The sequence below is a fragment of the Adelges cooleyi genome, unplaced genomic scaffold, assembly GCF_023614345.1.
Source record: "Adelges cooleyi isolate 19-005CV unplaced genomic scaffold, UGA_ACOO_1.1 ACOO_flye_CR_arks_rails_tigmint_CR_PRNA_30, whole genome shotgun sequence".
Lineage (NCBI taxonomy): Eukaryota > Metazoa > Arthropoda > Insecta > Hemiptera > Adelgidae > Adelges > Adelges cooleyi.
The window spans coordinates 14138728-14161532 of record NW_026095971.1 but is presented as its reverse complement, the minus strand read 5'-3'; the positions used below and the strand labels follow the sequence as shown (position 1 = coordinate 14161532).

The following is a 22805-nucleotide window of genomic DNA, read 5'->3' as shown; positions in this document are numbered from 1 at the left end:
AGCACAAAAGAGAAAAAATTAAACATGAACTGAAAATTATAATGTAAATTATAATGTTCTTTGAAAACAATTCACGAATTCTTAGAACTTTTGTCCGAAAATATAGATCAAAAGAAGCTACTTTTGACAGTTTTTTCATATTTAAAAAAAAATATCATACACACATTTGAGGTATTACTTTCCTGAATGGGATAGCAGCTCTGTTGCGTGTGATCCCGGTTTAATATTCGGCTGATGACGGTTCCATTATCTGGGAAAATAACCGTTAAAAAAAAGGAAATAATCAACCTACTATCGGAGTGTTTAACTTGATTGGTAAGTGTTAACCGTTGGGTTGACAGACAGTTGTAAACCCTCAAATCGTACACTCAGTAACCGGTTAAGGTAAGAAATAGAAACGTTAAACTTAAAGAAAGCAAACGATTCACTCACACTCGTTATAGAGATATTTTACAAATCTCTTAAACGTCATCTATTATCATCCTATCTTTAGAATGTTGAAAAACTTTGTATAGAATATTCTGTGTATTGTATCGAATTAATTTGCCCTAGTCTAAATATCCGCTAGTTCATTAGGATTATTCGGCCAATGGTATATTATGCGCGCAGAGGTATTAATGTTGATTTATGGTCCGAGGATTATCGCCGAAACAAGTATCCATAAAATAACTGAAGTGTACGGCAGCTGGCAAACAAACCATTAGACAATGTTGTTAATGTAACGTTAAGTTCACAACATCCATATACTCTTTACCTCTACGAATTAGTTCGGAAAAATATCTTTTACTCAAGCGTCGAATAAATGAAGAAGTATTAAATAATATAATTAAGTGATCATATATATTATATCATGCATTAAAAAATAACATATAATTTTGTTAACTCTTTTATGTTTTATTATTTTAAAGCTTTGACATCAAAACCAAACTATCGTATAGAGTATACTAAGTTCTTTTTTCCATAAGTAAAAATATACAATTATAAAATCCGTGCATTGCATAAAATTGTTCAATAAATATTGTCATGAATTTTATATACCATTTTCTGATGAGTATAGTTTTACAAACTATCACAATTAAAAGCTTTGATAATTAAATGGAAATATGTGAAAATTAAGAATTATTTAATCTCATAAATTATTCACAATCCACCTTACACCAACTTTTAATGAATATAGTTTATCAATAACTTGCCCGGAAATAGTGTTTAACGCAACAAAATTTTAGGTAAAGCTTTAAGGTTTGTTAATAATAGTAACGCATTATCTAAAATAACAGCTAAAAAGATGTATCAAAATTCATATTCATTTCCAATAAAGTTCAGTAGAATCTGGAAGTATAAATAGCCGAATAATGTAATTTTATAATATTACTAATATCAGACTGCTTAACTGCTGTAAAATCAATTATAATTCCTAACTAAAAAATTAGGTACAAATAGATTTAAGTAAAATACTAGCTACCCCTGTATGATTATATTGTTTAAATCGAGGTTTGTGTAAACGTTATTATTAATTTGTATAAGATATTTTTAGTATCTTTTATATTTAAAGTAACTTCCACTTTTTAAATTTTACACACATTACTGTAATTAGTTATTTGTACTGCTTACATTCATTTCCAAAATATGTAAATATCTAGAGAGGTTATTTACTCATTACAATATAACATAATATTATTTGTTTTTATAGTGTAATTTAATCTACCAGCCTATGTTCAAAAGTGATTATATAACAGTACAAAAGAATACTTAAATTTTTTTTTAAACACTAAAAAATTATTAAATTTTTCTCTGTTCTCTCTTAGCCTTGATTTCATAATATTCTAATTTCTTTTAACATTATAGTTGTCAATTGTCATATTTATATGAGTCGCAATCAACTTTCAGTCTTTTTTTCAATGTATCTAATCAATGTAATAATCTTCTACATTTGCCACCACTTGTCATCATGTCGTTCTCATATGTAATGCCCATCCACTGCATTATTTATTGACCAGTCTTTCTGACCAATTATTTTTCCAATTACAGTATTTCATACACTTTTTCGTTTAATTCTCCCAATATGTTATCATGTTCACTTTATCAATCTTTCCCGCTTCTCCCAAAAACTTTTATATTAAAAATTTTAGTTTTATAAGAGACATATTTTTGGTTTATTTTAGTATAATCTTATTTCCATAAAAAAATAATCTACATTAAACTCGAAGAATATTAAGAATGTATTTGTTAATGTATACTTGTTAATTGATTATACTCATCAAACTTACGACAAACGTCGCTCGTTACACATTATTATTGCTATTCCACATCCCTTCAACTAGAGGCCAGTATGAATGTTATGGAAAATGTATACTTATAAATAGTGATGGGAAATAAATCCGGATTTTCTTAAAATCCGTAAAATCCGGTTTTCGGTTTTCGAAGTTCAATGAAAAAAATCCGGATTTTACGAAGAATCCGGGTTTAATGACAAATCCGGATTTCCAAATTTGAACTTCAGAAACCGTAACCTGGGTTTAAATAAAAAGCCAAATTACCGATTTTAAAATTCATAAAGCCATTTTGTAATTACTAATTCAGCAGTACAAGATGACCAAATTGTTCAAATTAGTTGACTTTTAATCCTCTATGAAATGCTATTATCGGACCCCTTCAACTAAATTACCCTAAGTTATATGTTTCTAATGAACTTTAAGTTTCATATATGTAATCTAGCTTAAATACAAAGTAAGTATGCTGTATTACAGTTTAATATTTGTGATATATTGAAAACCTATTAAAAAATTTTAAGCTATGTTTAAGTAGTTTTTACATGCTTTTTACATGCTTTTCTTTAACTCGCTAACACGTACGTACGTCTGTACGTACGGATATTTTTCAAATCTTACAAAATTAATTTAACCCACTTCCCAATATCATAAAAGGCTGAAACTTGGCACAGACACTCATCTAGGATGACATTATAATATAATGTTATTATATTGGGACTCAGGCATCCAGGTCGCCCTACACAGGGTCATATGTGGGGGTCATTTCACTAAAATTTCATGTTTTTTTCAAATCTTCTAAAATGAATTTAGTAATCTATTCACCAATTATTAAGTACCTTTAATAGGACTAAAAAGTAAAAAATAAAATAAATAAAACTTTGTTATATATATATTGTGTTGTGTATTTTTCATATTATTAAAACTTATTGCTCTAATCTATTATAAAACTGTCATTGAGACTTGTAAATCGTGTTAATACATAATGTTCTTATAACTATAAAAACAGATACCTAATTTACCAATTCAATAATTAAATATTTTTTTGTACACTACATAAACGCGTTGTATATAATATTAAATAATTAAATAATATAGTTAATTTACTTGTGTAAAAAAATTGAAATCCAATCTACGGATTTATTATGAAAACTACGAAATCCGGATTTATAATGAAAACTTCGAAATCCGGATTTATAACGAGAACTTCGAATACTATAACTCCGGATTTCGAATTTCGAAGTTTAAAACTCCGGTTTTTTGAACTTCGCAAAATCCGGATTTTCCCATCACTACTTATAAACAATAATTGTTCTCTAAATTAGTCTATTATAACTGGTATCACTTTTAAGAGACAAAATAACTATTTTTTCGCTGGGACCTTATAAATAAATTGCTACAATCGGTCTTGTTATGAACGTTTTAAACTATATAAACGGTGAGAACTACGTTCTATGTCTGTTCATTTTTCAAAAAATAAAAATAAATATTTACTTGCTGTGTGTGAATAGCAATTGTTATATGAAATTTGCACGACCGACCTCCACGCTCTACTTCAAGCCACACGATACATAATGGCGGGGGTTTTATGGTACTTTTAAAATGGGTTAATGTAAGCGTTTAATAATACTCTTCGGGCATCGATACGACGACGGACCGTTTTTGCGACTTAGTCGATGGCAAAATATTAAAAAACGGGCGATCGGTAAAAATACAGTCGGTTCGAATTTTGAACACCCGAACGTAATTTAAATTTTAAAAAAACACTGGTGGCCGATAGATATAGTAAGTACAATAGTAATTATTTTTTATTTACTATATAAGAAGGACACGGCTGAGTCAGTGCGAGTGTGTGCGACAATATCACTAGTAAATCGATTTAACACGGCGGTGGTCGTTGCGGGGGAAAAAAATGTTTTTACGGGACACCTGAACCAACAAGTGCGACGCCAACGCCGAATAACAAAATAAAAAAACAATAAAAAAACGCATCTGTACAAACGTTAGTTTCGACGGCAAAAATGTTTACAGCGTTCCATCGCATCGCCGCCGTCAATCGTCCACGTCATAGAAAACTCCCGGCACTTGAGTTTTTTTTCTGAACTTTATTACGTTAGACTACCATACATATATACATGTATATGTATAGTTTTTTCTTCTTGCTCTTTCAATTGATTATTTATTTAGTGCGCGTGTGTGTGTGTGTCTGTGTGAATATATACTACCCAAACGGGACGACGGTCGACTGGGCTCGATAATTTTCTTTGTGGCCTGGAACATCACACAAGAGAGTCCTATTTATTGTTGTAAAAAAATATATATACAGTAGCCGGCCGGCACCCCCGGGGCCAAAGCGACAACCGTAAATTAATCGGTCGATCAATCAATCTTGGCAATTTTTTTATTTTTTATTTTCTCTCTTTCGATATTTCGTTTATTATATGTTTTTTGTTTCGTTTAAAACCCTCGCTACTATCCGCCTTTCACTATATATTATAACAAAACGGGGACAGTGCTTAACGCCGCGCCGGTCGGTGTTTCGACGTGACCACGAGGATTTGTGTGACGATTTTCAAAACGAAAGAAGCCATACCGAAAAAATCCTATCCGCTCTGTGGTTATAACATACTGTATAGCACAGATACTCTAGAGCAAATGTATTTATAATAATGACCACACGCACATAGATCATTTATTTAAAAGCGTACCTTTAACGTCGTATGGCCGGAAACAGTAGCGCAAAATGTTCTAATACACGCATGATGGATTCATTGGATAGTTATTTCAGTAAATAAAGTACCTATATCGCGTGTACGCAAATAATTTGATCATATTTGTATAGTTCCCTACTAATCGGGGGACTCGAAGAACAGCGAAAAACTACATAAAGTCGAATTTTACAGGTTGTGAAAAAATACCTTTTTTAACAATTGTATATGTAAAAAAGAACCTGAAAATTCTGATAAAAGAACAGTGAATAATAGTGTACCTCAAAATAACTAGTTGAATAAATGAAAATCTAATGCGAGTTACATTTATTCACTTTTGAATTAGCAATATATGATTTTAAATATAATTACAACTTTTACATGTCTTGTAATTTAACCGACCTTATGTAGTTGGGAGTGGAAGGCAGAGATAAAAACGATTGTTTTGTGCTACTCGAATAACAATTACGGGATACGCAGAGATAATGAAACGGCACCTTTAATTGTAATTCACAAAACAACAACAAATATAAAAGGTAGTTACATAATTTATTTTAACGGTAATGACGAAATACGAGGAACTAGCTGGTGGTAATTTTATGTAGTTAAAATTTTATATTTTGTGGTTGGCTTTAAATATTTACCTATTTATTATCAAAATTTTTTTTCAGCTTTATAGGTCGGTTTTTTACTCATGTTATAAAATAAAAATGTGTCCGGGGAAGGGGAATGTATGGTATGGTATGATGGTTTCACATTATCTTCCACACCAGTCGGGTGGCCATTTCTTTTTCCAGCCGTTTCCCTGCCCACTCATCCAAAACTGCCCGAAAATTAAAGTTTGTAAAAAGACATTTATTATTATTTAAATGTTTTAAAAACGAAAAGCTAAGATTAAATTAATCTCTTAAGCTCAATGTGGCCTGCTCTCCTGCTTCCTTGTCGAGTCGTGAAAAACATTTATAACGTATACAGTAGTACTATTAACATAGTTATTTTTCCAAAAAAAATTTGTTTTCATAAAGAAACTAAAGTTTTAATTCTTTAAATCGCAAAAGTTTTAATAATTGCATTATAAAATGTGTATAAAAATCAATTATAGAATGAATAACATTATTTTCATTATTTAGAGGTGATATTTCAAAACCACTCTTAAATTAAAATTAAAAATATTGAACCTATTAAAAAAAAAACTAATAGTAAACATTTTATTTTAAAAAGTCTATGGCCGGTTTATTAGTTTAAATAGACAATTTAAAAGCACATTGAATTTAAAATACTCCAAATCAAAAGAAACTTGGACAACAAAATATTTTGTAAAAACATGATGTACAAAAAATGAAGTCATTTTTGTTGAAGTAAAATGTCGGCAATGCCTTATGTTGCGTTGTTTTAACACCGTAACCTTTGAATAGGTGACCTAGATTAGATCCTATTCGATTCCCTCAAATTAAAAAATTAGAATAACCTGACTATCCGGATAATCTTTTTTCACTTCCTGTTGTCGGTGTTTAAACCCTATATTAACCTAGATAAATCGTTCTTAATGAAAATTTGTTAGATACTACGACTACCTAAGTTTAAATCATATAAGCTACTGACATAAATATAGGTCACTCTCTACTTTTTACAGTCGATCAAAAGCTCCACACAAAATTTTAACTCCGGAACAAAGCGAGTTTTGCCCTCAATTCAAAATTTTTACAAAAACTAAACAATAATTTGTTTTCTTTCTCGTTCACTCTATATTGTAAGAAATCTGTCTTTGAACTCAAAAGATAAAGCTTAAACCACACATAAAAAACTGATAGTTTGTACCGCGGACGTGGAAAAAATATATAAAAAGCCTTTCACCACCAGATGACAACGGACGACAAAAGGCATTTGAGTTTTATTCAATTTTCGTACCAAGTATTTAATATCAGAAATGGAAAGATCAAAGGCAAATCCGATCGAGATTTCATTCGAGTTATTACGCTAGTTTTTTATATTTCTTGCACAAAAAGCAAATTAACACTATTTCTTAAAATCTAAAAAAATTGTTAATATTTCGCAACACCTTGTACATATATATGTTTAAATGAGTACAATATATGCAAAAACATAATTTACATAAAATATCAGAGAAGTATAACTCTCAACTAATAAATTAATAATGGAAGAGGGGTCGGAGAGATTTTTACCTGTATACCTTCCATTTAAATTTTTTTTTGTACCTCACGGGAAAGCTTAGAATGTTTTAATCGCCAGGGTGTCAATAAATTTGCACATAAGCTGCTTTTAAAATAAAACTAAAGGTTCCTACATTTTATCATTTCATATAAATGCCGGAATCTGTATTTTATTTATTCTACTACATACTTCTCAAGTAAATCAATCTCGGCGTATAGTATAAAAATGTAGTTTATCTAAAAGATAATGATGGAAAGGCTAATGCCAAATTAAAAATACAAATTTATAAATATATACGTTTTTTTTTTTAAACTGTTTATAATTTGTCGTGAGTGGATATTTAATTAGTTGACTAGTATACTTTCTTCGTTAAAAAACAGATGGCGGATCACATTTGAAAATTGAAATTTTTCCACTACGCCCAGATTACGTGGCTTTTTGAGAAAAATTGTATTATACAAATCTCTTAATATGCACGTTCTCAATGTCCTAAGCTACATATTAGGAGTTTATGTCATAAAAAATACTTTAAGACCGCATTTTTTTTGGTTACAGTATAATCAATAATGCTCAAATGCCATGGATTTTTGCATGACAAATTATCCAATGCTGAATTTTTAAATACGTCATTGTAAAATACTATAATATAAGAAAAATAACGAAAGACATAACAAAAATAAGCGGTCTCGCTGCTTATATATATATTTTTTTTTATCGATAAAATACTCATCTTTAATACTATGTAATTTAACATCGGTCATTAATCATCGATTGGACGTTTTATGAGGCAATGTTGGAATTAATGAACTTTCTTCTTGCTCGTTATAATAGATCCGCCAAAGTTTGCTGCTGTGTCCTAATCGAGGTGACTATCCGGCACGCGGTTTTAGCAGACAGGAAGCGATCTTTCAACAATGGTATTAAATTTTATCGACTGCCGTGTACAAGGTTTCCGTGAAATTTTTCAAAAGTGACTTCCAAAGAACTCCAATCGACTTTACCAACAATCCTTGTTATTTTTTTTTTTGTTTTATAAATTAATAAGATTATGATGTCGGTAAACAACCGCCAGAGTAATAATGTCATGTTATTATCGAAGGTTTTTCTTGTATCCTGGAACGACCATCGGCGTTAAAATTAACTAATTAATTGCTAAAATTAACGTAAAAAAATGAAAAATCTATACGACTGCCAGGTCTAGCGGATAAAAGAAAAATAAATACCCTTTACGAGGTCGTGCGCCGTAAAAAGTTTTGAAGGTAACAGGCGGCGACCGCTAGCACTAACGATTCGACATTTTTCACGTTTAAACGATATTTTTTCATTAACGTCCGGTTTTTTTACTATCTAGGTATATGTACAGTGTGTGTGTGTGTGTGTCTGCTCAGAAACGGAAATATACGGTTTGTGCTCGCGGCGAGAAAAACAAAGAAGAAGCTTTTATTGCCTACATTTTAGTCCGAGGGGGAGGGAACAGAGGGGGGTGGGTAAGAACGGCATAATTAATAACCGAAGGAATACAATGTTTTAACAGGCGGAAGCGATTGTGCGTGTTGGCCGTGAATAAAGACTTATTGTTATCATAAAACTTGGCGACTGCAGCCGATGACCGTTGGCGAATTCACAAGCCGCCAGAGAACTGACCATACGGATCGGTTTCAAATAATGAGAAAAAACCCATAAGCCGCCGTATAGTATCATGTGTTTAGACGATTTGCAGGCAAAAGTTTTGGACGGGAGACCAAACGAAGTAAACGAGAAAAAACGTCGTTTGTCACTAAACGGTATTACAGTTTTTGTAGCACTTTTAAAGTGACGTTGAATTTCACTCGGATAGCGACCGGTCAACAAATCTTTCGGACGCGCTAACAGCGCTTTCCAATTAATAGTAATTTCATTTTTTAGCTTCGGTGTGGAGCTGAGAAGGTAATATTTTTACAATGATGAGTTTTTATTTTTATTTTTTTTTTGTCTGGACCCACGATATCTCGTAAGCCGCTGAACCGATTTCTTCGTGTAGCAACTCTAAGATCAGAAATCATACCTGAAAGGTACTTTAATAGGCCAAAAATTAAAAAAATCACCCCTTTCCCATCAAAATCGAGAAAAGCACCAAAAAAATGTATAACATTTTCAACTTAAAATTACGATGCTGTATTACTTTTTTAAAAATAGTGGGAAAAGTTCCAAATTTATATGAATTGTTCTTCAAACATAGTTATATCAATAAACATTAACAAACCAAACAAATATTATAAACGCTTTCCCCTAGAAGGGATAGAATTTTTTTCTTTATTTCACTTTTTCGAGCAAATTTTTAGAGATTTAGATCTGAAAATTAGACTGAAGGTAGATCTAAAATGGAACTACAACATATACAATTTTCTCAAAAATCTGTAGTCAAATTTTTTTTTTATTAAGGAAAAACACCAAAATTAGGGTAAATTTACACTTTGACCGTAATCAGTTTCTACAAGAAAATATTTTCATTATTTTGTTAATTACGATATATGGGTAATTATGACAGAACATTTTTATAGACAGACGATCAGCCCTTATCGTATCCACCCTGCACAGAACTAAATATTAAATTTTAAGTACATTATTACTTATTAGTCTATTATTACATATTACCTATTATTACATTATTGCTGGTCCTACGATATCTTCTAAACCGCTATAACTGGTTTGAACATATTATCAACAGATTCGCATTTATAAGAGATTTTATCACTTTCACTTATAATAAAATCTGTAGACCTGTGATCTCTCCGACCCCACTATGCCCCGACCCCACTGTACTGTTTTTATTTATTTACTTAAAGAATATTTACAATCTATGCTACAAGCCATAATAAGCAAATAGTAACATAATATACGTGTGTATATACTCGTATACACAGAAAACATTAAACGGTGATATAATATGAGGGTGGAGGCCATCCAGTGATAGAACCCAACGTATTTTTTTCTTAATTGATTTTAATCAGATTAATTTGTTAATAATTGATAGATTAATAGATCTATTCATGTGTACTAATTAGTGATCTACACAAATGTCTTCGGAGTCGGCGAGTAGGATTTCCGGGGAGTGAATTGGAAGCAAGTTGTGATATTAAAGGGTAAGGGTGAGTCTGTAATTTGGATTGAAATTTTCTGTAGTGTTTTGTGGCTAATTGGTTAATTGATTCTATTTTAAAATAATTTTGAAGTGTGCAATTGGATACATACCATGGGGTCAAAAGAGATAATACGTAGAGTAATGGATTGGAAGGCTTGTAAGGTATGAAGTTGGGATGGTTAGGCACATCTCCAAATTTGGATTGCATAGGCCCAATAAATGGGCCTTAATAAATTATTAGTAATACCGCAACATTAGTTGGTTAGCATAATAACCGTTATAAATAAAGTAATTTTAAGTTAGTAATATTTCGATACTATAGTGGTCGAGCACAGCTTGGCAGATGCATGCCATATACGACTTCAGTGTTCATAAATTACCATAATTATGTTTTCTATGAACGTCTCTTGTTGGTGTAATAAGTACAAAAAACATACTTTCTTCGTAATGTTACATTTTACACATTTTGTTTTAGTTATTGAAAAGTTTTTCTTCTTTATACTTGCTAAATCTTAATATTACATACAAATACATATAAGATATCCAGTATCACATGAAGAGTTTCTTATTAATTATTTGAGTTTTAACTTCGATTCAAAGATATAGGTATTACAATGATATATTTTCTTTTTTTAATTGTTCGAATTCACGATTACACTTTTACCAATAGACAGATTTCTTCATATCGATACCTTAAAGCACACAAGTGCTATGTCCACTTTATATGGTTTTGAGGCACAGAGTTTAACTCTTGAGCTCTTAAAAAAATCCACAGAGGACATAGAATTTCACGGTTATTTGTTGAAAAATTATTTATGCTCTTTGGACACATCACTGGTGTTCATACGATTCAGTTCTTTATCACGAATTCAGGGATTCCCAAAATCACGATTTTGAAAAAAATGGATATCACACTTGTGTGCTTAAGTATAAATAGTATAGAATGCTCACTGCACTAGCTGGTTTCGTGATCACGTGAATAAAAATAATATAAATATACTTATAACGTAAATTAAAAATAAATAAATACAACAAATACACGTGTAATCTTATATTTTGCCCTTTAGTTAAATTACGAAAATGATAAATTAGTTGAAGTTTGTGTAGAGTTTTTTTGAAATATTTCATGGTTTGCAGAACTATTTACATAACAACTAAATATACCAATTAGCTTTGCCAACATTTTGAAATCTTTTGATCTTCTATCTTTAGTGTTGTGTTCAGGCTGGTTACGTGTTGTTCACTCAGCTGCTACCTGTAGACTGAAGCTATCATATCCGCGGTCGTAGTTTATATATGCCAATGTTCTACCCCCACTATTCTTTTCTTGCTGCCGTCTCTATTTGTCGTTGCCACCATTAGTTCTACCGCTGCGGCCGGCTTCTCCTGCCCCATCGTTCTCACCCTATCCATGAATTTCCTCCCTTTTCTCCGTTCCCCTCCTCATCACTTCTTTAAATGTTTACCACAACTTTGTATTTCTCTGAAAAAAACCTAACCTTCCGAAACGTTGGCAAAGCCATTTTGTAAATATAGGTGTAACTGTAAATCATGTAAATATTTCATACAAAAATTGTATACATTTTTGAACATACTCATATCAAATATTTGTAGTATCACTTTAATGTATAAATACAATTTTTATTTGAAAATACGAATTATTTGAATATTTTTTAAGCAATTATAATAGAAATAATTTAAATGTGCATAAAAAATATTATGCATGAAAGTATTAAATTTTGGTTACACGTTATTAAAGTATTATACATAATTAATTATCGATTTGTCATCTCCGCAATTACATTTTTAGAAATATAAAATCAAAATTGTCTTTAAAAAAAATATAGTTATAATTATTATCAAAGCCGTTTAAAAATATATGTTGCTCACTAAACGCGTTCAACGTTTTTATATTATATCCCTGCATTTGTTTGTGTGCTTTTAATAATAATGATACAATTTATTTATGCGTATAAACGCAGTCATTCTTTCTTCTCTAAACCATCTCTAATTAATGTACATTAACTAAACCACCTTCTCTAAACGACTATAATGACTCGTTTTTTATTCAAAGTAAAAAAACATCGTCTGGGGATTATTTTGACAGGGATAGTGTTCAGAGTATTTGTTTTGAGAAATTCAATGCTGAAACTTGTACACGCTCGAAAGTCTGGGTCACACAATAAATGAGTCCTCACAACTGGAAGCCGTAAACACAATATATTGTTTACTGACAAATTGTAGCGTTCAATTTTTAATAAAAGCTAAATTCCAAATTATTGCAGGAAGTTCTGTATGGCTTTTTACATTTACAACCTACAAGGTCTTACCTTATGTTTTTACACAATTAAATCAATAAATTTTGAAAAAAGCGTATAAATATTGTTACTAGAATCTCTTATTTTAATTTCATTAGGCACCGAAAGGGCTTCATAAACTGCAGTAAAAAGTATACACTATACACTAAATACAATTTATATTAAAAAAAAATATCGTAAACATTCTAAAACGCCTTATAATAGTTATTAATAACTGTTTTGTAACTATTATCTACATTAGATAATACCTGGGTATCTTTATTGTGTAGTTCCTTGAACATTTCAATTCACAAAGCGACCCAAACATATTTCCCGCTTTTCGAATTTAAGTGCCTGCGGTCTACGGTTAGAACCTTATTGTGGCATTAAATATTTTTATTGTAAAAACAAATACAAAATACATTATTGTAAAACTAAAAAGTTTCTCAGCTTTGCATCCAAGCTAACAGCCAAAAAAAATATGTGGTTAAATTTACATTTTATTGTTGAAAACCCAAGTGTTTTGTAAATTTTATAAGCTACAACATTTGCATATTTAAACATTTGAAGTTATACCATATATTTAGCAAAACTCACAATTACTGCGTAAAACACGAAAATCAAGTTTTTAAGGTTATTCTGTGTAAAACTCTAAAATTTAATAACTTTAAAAATAACACTTCTTATTCATTTATAAACGCCAAAAGTCTTAAGAACTTTTTTATATATTTTACGGCTAACGTATTTATAGATTTACTAATGTATTGTAATTGTATAATTAAATTGAATTTATTTTCTGATATCTTTTAGATACTTGTTTTTGTAGCACTATAAAAAAGAGTACTCAAAAAGTACTTATTCTGATGTTAAAATGGTGACATCAAATTCATAACATATCAGACAATATAAATGCATTATTTTTCATAGAATTATCAACGATTTTATTGTGCCCCATACGACTGACTTTTTCATTTTTTTAACTTTATTAATTTGTTACATTATTATTTAATAATAATTATGATATGTGCTTGAGCCTTATGAGCGTTTATTTATTAAACAAATATGTATACAGAAAAATAGAATAATACTTCTGTTAATACGATTTCGAATATACTTAAACAAATTTGACGAACAAACGAAACAAATTGTTTAATTTTATAATAATGGTCCAAAAATTACATACTACAACTTATGAAACGGTGTACTCGACGTGACGGCACGTGAAATGAGAATATGTCTGCACAAAACCCGACACGTGGGCGTCGTACCGCAAGCGGACGGTATTTATCGCTCGTCTAGCGACGGTTTTTGGTGCCTACCGCACATTCAACCCATTCGGATAATGGCCGCCACCATGTGTCCATGTATGTGTGCCGCAAACGACACAACACACTGTCACTTGTCAACGCACTTGTCGTTTGCGCACAATGCGTGTACAATATTATTATTATTATTATTATTATTATGAAACGTCAAAACCGGCGATACGTTCACACTACGGTACTCATACAAGTTACAATGGCACCGCCACCCCAAAACGGAACAGACAAGAAGAGGGCAAACAATTATTTTGTGCGGATCGAGGCTAAATAGTCGCGGCAAAACAATAGTTTTTGTATCGTATACGAATACACGACGGACACGGCCGTTTGGTGGAATGCCGGAAGACGTCACCACGTTCTGGCTGACTGGACTATGATAATTCTTCGATCTCGCGGGATACGCTGGATATCTTGTAACCGGGCATACCGGTCTGTCGTCGCAGATAACGAAATAAGGCGCGTGTGTGTGTGTGTGTGTGGAATACAATATGCGGTAGAAACTACATATGTAAAAGCGTGGGCAGGCGGTTAAAATTCGATTGTCACGATTTTCACATGTATAATATCGTTGTTTGCTGAAAGCTACACGAAGGGGACGGCGGTTCCGCGATACAGCCAGCGAATCGAGACGGTCGTACAATTTGCTCTGCGGTGGCCGCAGGGTGACGTCACGGTACCGCGGTATGTGTACCGTGTATCCCTTGGCCTTTCCTCTTCGACTTACACTCCTTCGCGGTGGCTGCCGGCCGTACGATCTAGCCAACTCGATTATCTTAGTGAATTTCGCAGCCGAACCAATTTTTCCCCTTCTGCCGCGCCCAATAAAATTAGGCAACCGACCGACACCGCCGCAGTAATGTAATAACACGGTGAAATATAAAAATAAAACCGCCGTTTCTAGAGACTGTTCCGATTAATTAAAAATCATTTTTAATTCAAAGTGAACTCTAAAGATACGCCGTAACAAATTCCGGGGGGGGGGGTATAATTATAAACTAATAAAATGTAAACATTTATTTGTTACACATAACTTCTTTATATATATTTCTTCTGTCCGTGTGTAAGTATGCAAACTCCTTCTAAACGGCTGGACAGATTTTTATGAAATTTTGTGTGCGGATTAAGTTGTTCCGATAGAACATGTTTTTAATTTTTAATTAAATAAAATGATTTATTATGATTATCAATAGTATCAATAGTTATCAATGTATACATCCCTAGGATTTTCATACCACAGGGATTCAGTGATCCGATCAGCTGATTCTAATACACGGGCAACGCCGTGTCGGGGCAGCTTGTATAAATATGTATTAATACATTCAAGAAAGAAAACAATACTTTTAAAAACATATAAAATGTTACAGAAGATAAATGTATGTTAGCTTAAAATCAAAATTAGGCTATAAAAAAAAAAATCAAAATTACTTTCGTTTACAGCGACAAAGCATTCGAGTCGGATTGGGTTTGGATTTGAAAAAGTGAGTGTCTGCGTGAGAAGGAACTCGAAATAAGATAACCGAAAAAAGGTCCGACCAGAATATAAAGCTATTGAGTAGAGAAGAGATGAAATACAGATCAGCGTCGTCACGACGAGCGGAAACGATAGCATTATTAAAAGTGACACGAATAGAAGAATAATCAGGAGTGTGATCGATTTTGAAGGATGAAGGCTGCATAAGAAAGGAATTTAGGTATTTTGGACGCGCTTAATTCTAAGCTGATCTTTAGCTAAATATGAATATCAAATCACTATACTGTGTTCAAATATCAGACCATCGAAATCGAGTGAAAAATGGGAGAACGGTTCCTAAAAATTGATATAACATGGCATTTGTAATAATATTAAGTAATAAACCAAGACGACAGATCCAATCTCAAAATATATTTATTTCCGAGGGATAAGGAAAATGTTAGCGTCGTTTGCAAATAAAAGGAACTGATTATAGGATAGCCAACTACTTATCGAGTTGATAAAGCGTAAAAAAGTAAGATTTTTTATTTTTTGTCGATCCTTAATAAGTGATTATTTTGCTCTAAAATGACGCACGCCCAAATGCAAACTGGTGCGACGTTATATTTTAACGTTAAGAGTCATTTTATACACTTAAATGATTTGGATATAACAATAGAGAGATGAAATATTATATAATGTATAATTTGTAAATAGTCTACAATATAACGGGTAATAGATTTGTAGAGAAATTTGAGAGATGTGAATCAAATAACTAGTAGACAGAGGAAAAAGTTGATAACGTTTTGGAAATTACTAAAAATAGTAAATATTTTATAACTGCATAATATTGTACAATTGCTTGAGACTAAACACTGTTGAAATGTTTAATGTATTTGTTTTAATTTAAATGCTCCCCCCGTGGGACCTACCTTGTCGTAGTGGGGGTCTCTTAATTGAGTCCGTGCTAGGTCCTAGGTACTAGAGATGGCCCTCACTTTAATTAGTCGGGGTCAGTAGGCTTGGTCCACCTGCTAACACTTAGCCAAAGAACCAGAAGAAGGAGACTCCTTAAAAACCCAACCTCGAAAAAGACACTCGAAGCCAACCGGTTAGGTTTCCTGACCAACTTTGGCGGCCAAACTATCGTTTCTAACAATCTTCTGGCCTGATTACGTGCAACTTAATTCAACTCAATTCAACCCAACTCAACTTATTTCAAAACGGGCCCTTCCGGGACCACCAAATAAAGAAGCTCCAACGTTGATACCAAATACCTTAATCTGTTAACTTAAAAATATTTTACTACTTACTCATTTCTAATATACATTTTATTTTATGTTATCTCATTATCATTACTATATACTATAATTGCATGTAACGACAAACCATACAAACAAATAAAACATTTTTAATGCGAAGGTGATGTACAAATATATTTATAATATATATATAACAAATAATAAGTAGTGTATTTCATATAATATATTCGCACAATATTGTTCATAGACCGTTTTAGCCGCCTGTCGTCCCCTAACAAACTTCAAGTTCTTAAGAACTTAGTTTTATTACAATAAGCTATACCATATGTTTCCTTATTTCTAGAGACAGGGCACAACTCATACGACCCCATCCTAAATAAACTATTCTAAATATAAAAAGAAAAATCGCGTCACTTATATGTAAGTTCAATGATACTTACTTACACATATTTCAGTCATAATAATTACACTAGGCAGAGGGTATCACACAAATAATATGTAAAATTGTTAACATATCGGGACAAAGAACATACTATAAGTGCAGTTAAGTCATATAAAACAATATCCTTTATATACAAAGTATATTCAAAACATTTAACATTTTTATTTTCAATGAAACGTTATTTTCCAAAATAATTCCCATTTTGAAAATGTATGTGAACATTTTTTTTGAAGAAGGTAAATTATAATTCAGTTAGGAAGACATTAGTCGTATTTCACTTTACAAATTATGTATTACTAATTTTATACTAATTTTTTATAAACTTTCAAATTATACTTGCAGTATTTTTACGATTAATCCCAAAAAAAAAAATTGAATATTAATTTTTACGATAAACTAAAAGTGCTCTAATCAACCATCAGAAAACGAGAAGTGCGAAAAACATTTCACCAAATTAAAATCTTAGTCAAAGCTAAAAAAAAAAAATTATGTTTTAAATATTTTTTTTTTACGCTAAAAACAACGACGAAGTCAAGTTTAGCGATACAACTTACTTTATTAAGTTACAAACAAAAAAGTATACTGTAAATTTATACTAAACATTTATATAATATTACTTCATTTTTTCATAGATCAAAACTATGTGAAAATATTATTTTTTGTAACACAGTTTTTTCACGTTAAAAATATTCGCTCATTCTTAATTTGTAGTATTATCATGTATTTTAACTGCCGTTTATTTTAATTACAAATTTTGTTGTAAATGAGATTAAAAAATAGCGTACTCCGGATACAAATATATCAGTTAGGTCATAACGACCTATAGTTATAGTTTGCTATAGTTAGCCAACTATTATATACTAGTATCACGTCCATATAGGCTCTCTGTGATTATTCAGAGTATTCCAGGCTGTCGGAATGTACTTGGTAAGTGAATTCCGTTTTACGTGCAATAATAATAATATGTATGAGGCTTAAACGACCGGCTTGTGGGGTAATCGGTAATGGATGAGGAGAAATTTTGTTTTCACGTCACGTCAGCATCGGCGGTATCGCCAAGAGAGCAGTCTGTCACTTCCATTAAGAATCCAAAATAGACCCTGCATCGTCTTGCGTGGAAATCTTTGTGGTGACCTCAGACCAAAAAGTGTACAACCAAAACCGGTGACTGATAAAATATACCATTTGTATTATTTTTATTGTACGGCCGGACAACGGCGTTGGCAGCTTGGCGATTTCTTCTCGGTCGAGTTTTTATCACCCGTAGGGAAAAAGGTTTACCCCCTCCGTCACACCGGTCGTGACCCTCCCCCTCTCGATTCATTGCTACAAAGAAATTGGCAAGGTGCCTAATTAGTTTCGCAGACGAGCTTTTTCGCGGAGTTGGCTTCTGCGGGACCGACAAACGAGACCGCCGAACACATTAAATGCGCTTTCGAAAGGACCTAACAGGAAGAAAACATAAAAGGAATAACGACGCTGCAATTCCGTAACACTATCGTAGAATTTGTTTCCGGGAGGGTTAAGACGTTCAAAGATGAAGTACGGGCGGAGTGAGCAATTTATTTATTAACGAAAAAAAAAATGTGCAATAAAGTCAACACCTTAACCGCCTCTCTGGTCGTGGGACTTTTTGGGTTTTCAAATTATTTTCTAATCAAATGTGCACCTAATACAATTTATATTACGACATGTGATGTATGTTAGTCAATGGACTTGAATCACTGCATTCGTGTCAGTGTTTCCGTAACTCGTTCATAAAGTTCTCAAGCTTGCGGTACGTTTCCCTCCAATTGGAGGTGACTAAACTCTATTGCCATGTACTTTTATAATAATATATACATAACAATACTACGTGTAGTGGGTACTCACAGGCACTCTGCTAGTGTAGTGTAATGCTAGTAGTAGTAGTTATTAGTAGTAACAACGCGTTGGCGGCGTTACGTGTCTGATAGCAGAACAGTGATAACAGCGTAGTGATGAGGTGCGGTCGTTCGATAAAACGTCAACAACAACAACAATAACAACGACGGCGACGGCCGTGCCGGGCGAACGTGTTCCGGGCGCGACAATTGCGGTTGATCGGACCGCGGTGGCTTATGGCCGGCACGACGACGACAAGCGATGGCGGTTGAAGCACTCCTCTCGGTCGACGGCAACGGTACGCGATTTTCGTCGCTTTTGTTATCTTTGTTATCGCTGTTGTTATTATTGTTGTTGTCAGTCGGCTCACGTAGACGGCGACACGCGACGACGATACGGGTGCGCCATACCGACAATAGGGCTCCGGACGGCTGCGGCATCGCCACTGATGGGAAAACTTTACTCGCCGCCGCACCGCCAAAGTTGGTACGGCTTGTTCACGCACGTCGCAATCAGCTGTGTAGCGGCGAGCGCGCTAGCGGTGGCGGCTGCGGTAACGACCGTCGAGTACGGCGGCTACAACCACGACGAGAGAAGTGAGGGTGGCGACGGCGGCGTACGATAACAGCAAAGTAGGAAAGAGGGTGAAGGATCGCGCCGTTACGACGAATACCGTCGATACTATATAATACTCTCGTGTACGGACGCCGTGCTGCTCCGCCTAAGTCGTATACCAATATACTAACCTAACACGGCCGCCACCGCATCCCGCTTAATTATTGTTATTTTAATATTATTGCCGTATAGGTTTAGAACAATATGGACACGATTCTGGAACATTACTTTTTTTACAGTTGTGCAATGCGGGATAGACAGTTAACCTAACCGCATTCTAACCTGAACTATTTTTATTTATGTAACTAATTAAAAACGCTTCGATGCATACCTGTAGATTAACATATGAAATATGCATAAAGTGTTTGAGTAACTTATTAGGGTTTTGTTAATGATTTTCCGAGTGAGTTAAGTAATCTTCAAAAATTTGTATTGCGTACTTCAACTTGGTTTTTAGGACTCGCTCGATAATCCCAATAACACGCATGCGATTTTGAAATTGTATACTAAAAATATTGAGTTATTGTAATGTTAAAAATATAAAAATTATTGCAGTCTCGCGACTCGATACATTTATTTGGGTCCCTTGGTGAAACTTTTGACAAATTTCACTTATAAAACTCGAGAAATGAGTAACTTCAAACTTACATTTATTTGTATCTTCTTTTACTGACTTTTATTGTGATATTTAAAAGGTTCTATAAGTCAAATGGGTTGCTCAATTTTTTTATGTATGCATTTATTTAATCTAACTCAAATATTCCATTTAGTAATTTTTTTTTTCGTTTCTAATTTCTATCGAAGACGAGTATATCTAGAGATGATTTTTAAAATATATTCATACAGAGTGTTTAAAAAATTAAAATCAACCTTATCCTAATTGCAATGTGCATAGATATTTTGTATTTATCACGCGTCAGATATTCAGTATAATAAATTATTAAGCACAATATAAATAATAATTATAATAAATTAAGTTATGCCAGATTCGCACTGAAGCACAGTCAAGTATTGTATATTATGTCGGAGCTTTAGTGGTCTCCATTTTTTGGTTCAATGTCCTTTTTTAAAAAAAAAATCTAAATAGCAATTTATGACGGACCGTGACTCGACATTGGCAAGACCCGTCCCAAAAACAAGAAAAGCCATAATACCACTCTTGGCCGCCCCATGTAAACTTTCCGGCAAAACCTATACACCTACACTATAATATTCATCCTCCCTGTCCACATACTCTTATACAATCATAATTCTGGATCCTTTCAAAATCACCTTACAATCGTATAAAGTTACCGGATGACGAGCTGGTAAATTTGTTTCAGTGAAAAGCTAGGCGACCGGCGACGTGATGTGCTCATCATAATGCCAATCGTACCGTAAATGTTTAAAGTTCAAAACAGTTTTAGGATAACCGCCAAATGCATTAGTTTTCAGTTACATTAAATCATGTCTAATTAAATTCAACGCGCTTGTAAGAGACAAAGAAATATCTGAAGTGGCTTTTTTACGAATTATATTTTAAAATGTCCTGTAATTATGCCAATTAAAACATTATATCTTTTTATGGCTGTTTACACTTAAAATGTAAGATGGATAGTTTGACGATACTGAAACTATTAGCTTAACTTCACTGAACTCGATTTAAGTGTAGTCGGTTCAAATAGCCTTTAGTCTATGATAATAATATAATATATATATATATATATATATATATAGAATTTAATGTTTAGCTTGGAACATCCTTTAGCCTTGGCCTCCCAGCTCGAAAATGACACAAAATAGCGATACGAAATAGCGTCACGAAAGTAGCGCGTCTTCTTTAAACGTAAAATATAACGAGTCGTCGTTGTCATGCAAACTTTTTGGCCAGAACATATACATATATAGAGATTATAGATCATAAATAATCACTATTTAGGAGCCAGCAGGCTAAAGCATGTTCCATGTTTTATAATTTAAGCCGTTAGGCTTTAAGTAAACTGTAACTATTTTTTTATAATTAAGCTAAATATTATATTTTCTATTTATATTCGGTATTTTCTGGTTATTTAACATAATTACCAATATTGTTTTTAATCGTTTGCAGTAGGTAATGATATATTTCACTACCCACTGAAAGCAATATAAATTATAATTTACTTGGGATCTTGCCACTGCCGCCTATATACTAATTAGACCTACTGTAGTAATTTAGACATAACTATAGACATGCATAATGATAATAGTACGGATTATCAAAACAACGTACTTGACAATACCTATACTACCTAAAATAGATCAATAATTTTGTCCATTGGCTTTTGGTAATTTGGTAATCTATAAAAAATAAATATAAACTTATCGATAAATTATTGTTTTTCCACCACCAGAGTCTCAAAGTTAATTATATTTATAAAATATTTTATAATTCGTTACTATTCAAACCTGATAATTATGGTAATATTTCATTTATCAAAATAGTATCATCGTACACACCATTATTGTGTTGTGTTCCGCAATCGCAAAAAAAATTAAATTTTAAATAACAACTGAATTGTTAAAAAGCCAACTCTTTTTCTTTTTTTACTATCATATCAACTTAAACCAATCTACGATGTGTGAAAATTTAGTTCAAACGTTTTATCGTTACCATCACAAGATAGATAAAAAATGTAGTTAATCCACATATTTTATTTCTACACAATAAATTTAATGCACCAAACCCAATGTGTATGGACCTTGAGAGCACTATATCTGCTAAGTAGAGAGAAACGGCGTACATTTTCCATTTTTATGTTTCCCTCGACTCTATTGGGTTTTCCCAACATAATCCAGACTCAATTGCAACAAAAGCCTTAAAAGATTTCTATTGAATTCATTTTTAACAAATCGAGTCAAACTTAATCGCCCCGACAGTTTTATCCAAAGTTATTAAACAGTTTTCTCTTCATTATATCTATGAGTGGAAACGTCAAATTGTTCGCTCGTTCCACTTGAGTACGATTAAAATCTAAACTCTTGACTATTATTCAAAGAACCGTCAATGAGATTAGTAGAGAACATTAAAATTCAATTCTAATGAAATAGTTGAGATAACTCCAAACGCGCAATAAAAACGGGAAATGTCTCAGATACTTTACAAATCATCAATGCAAGTTCCCATCAAAAAAATATATAATAAATAAATATAATATAAATGTATGATAAAGAATACAAATATAATATTGATATCTTAGGATTATCCTTGAAGTCCTATTATAAAAATATATATTTTACTATTAACTTTATGATTAAAATAGTCGACCGA

General features: G+C 32.4%; 1 protein-coding gene across 3 annotated transcripts in view; it reads right to left on the bottom strand.

The window, feature by feature from the left end:
• Positions 1-19334, bottom strand: part of LOC126838936 (protein unc-13 homolog B) — a 148663-nt gene extending 129329 nt beyond the window's left edge. For 2 of the 3 annotated variants that reach the window (XM_050573743.1, XM_050573746.1), the window contains exon 1: positions 18914-19334. The gene's annotated coding sequence lies outside the window, so the exon portion shown is untranslated. Of the gene's footprint in view, positions 1-3761; positions 4069-18913 lie in introns of those variants that run through there. The other variant, XM_050573744.1, reaches the window with a different exon arrangement.
• Positions 19335-22805: the final 3471 nt, after the last annotated feature.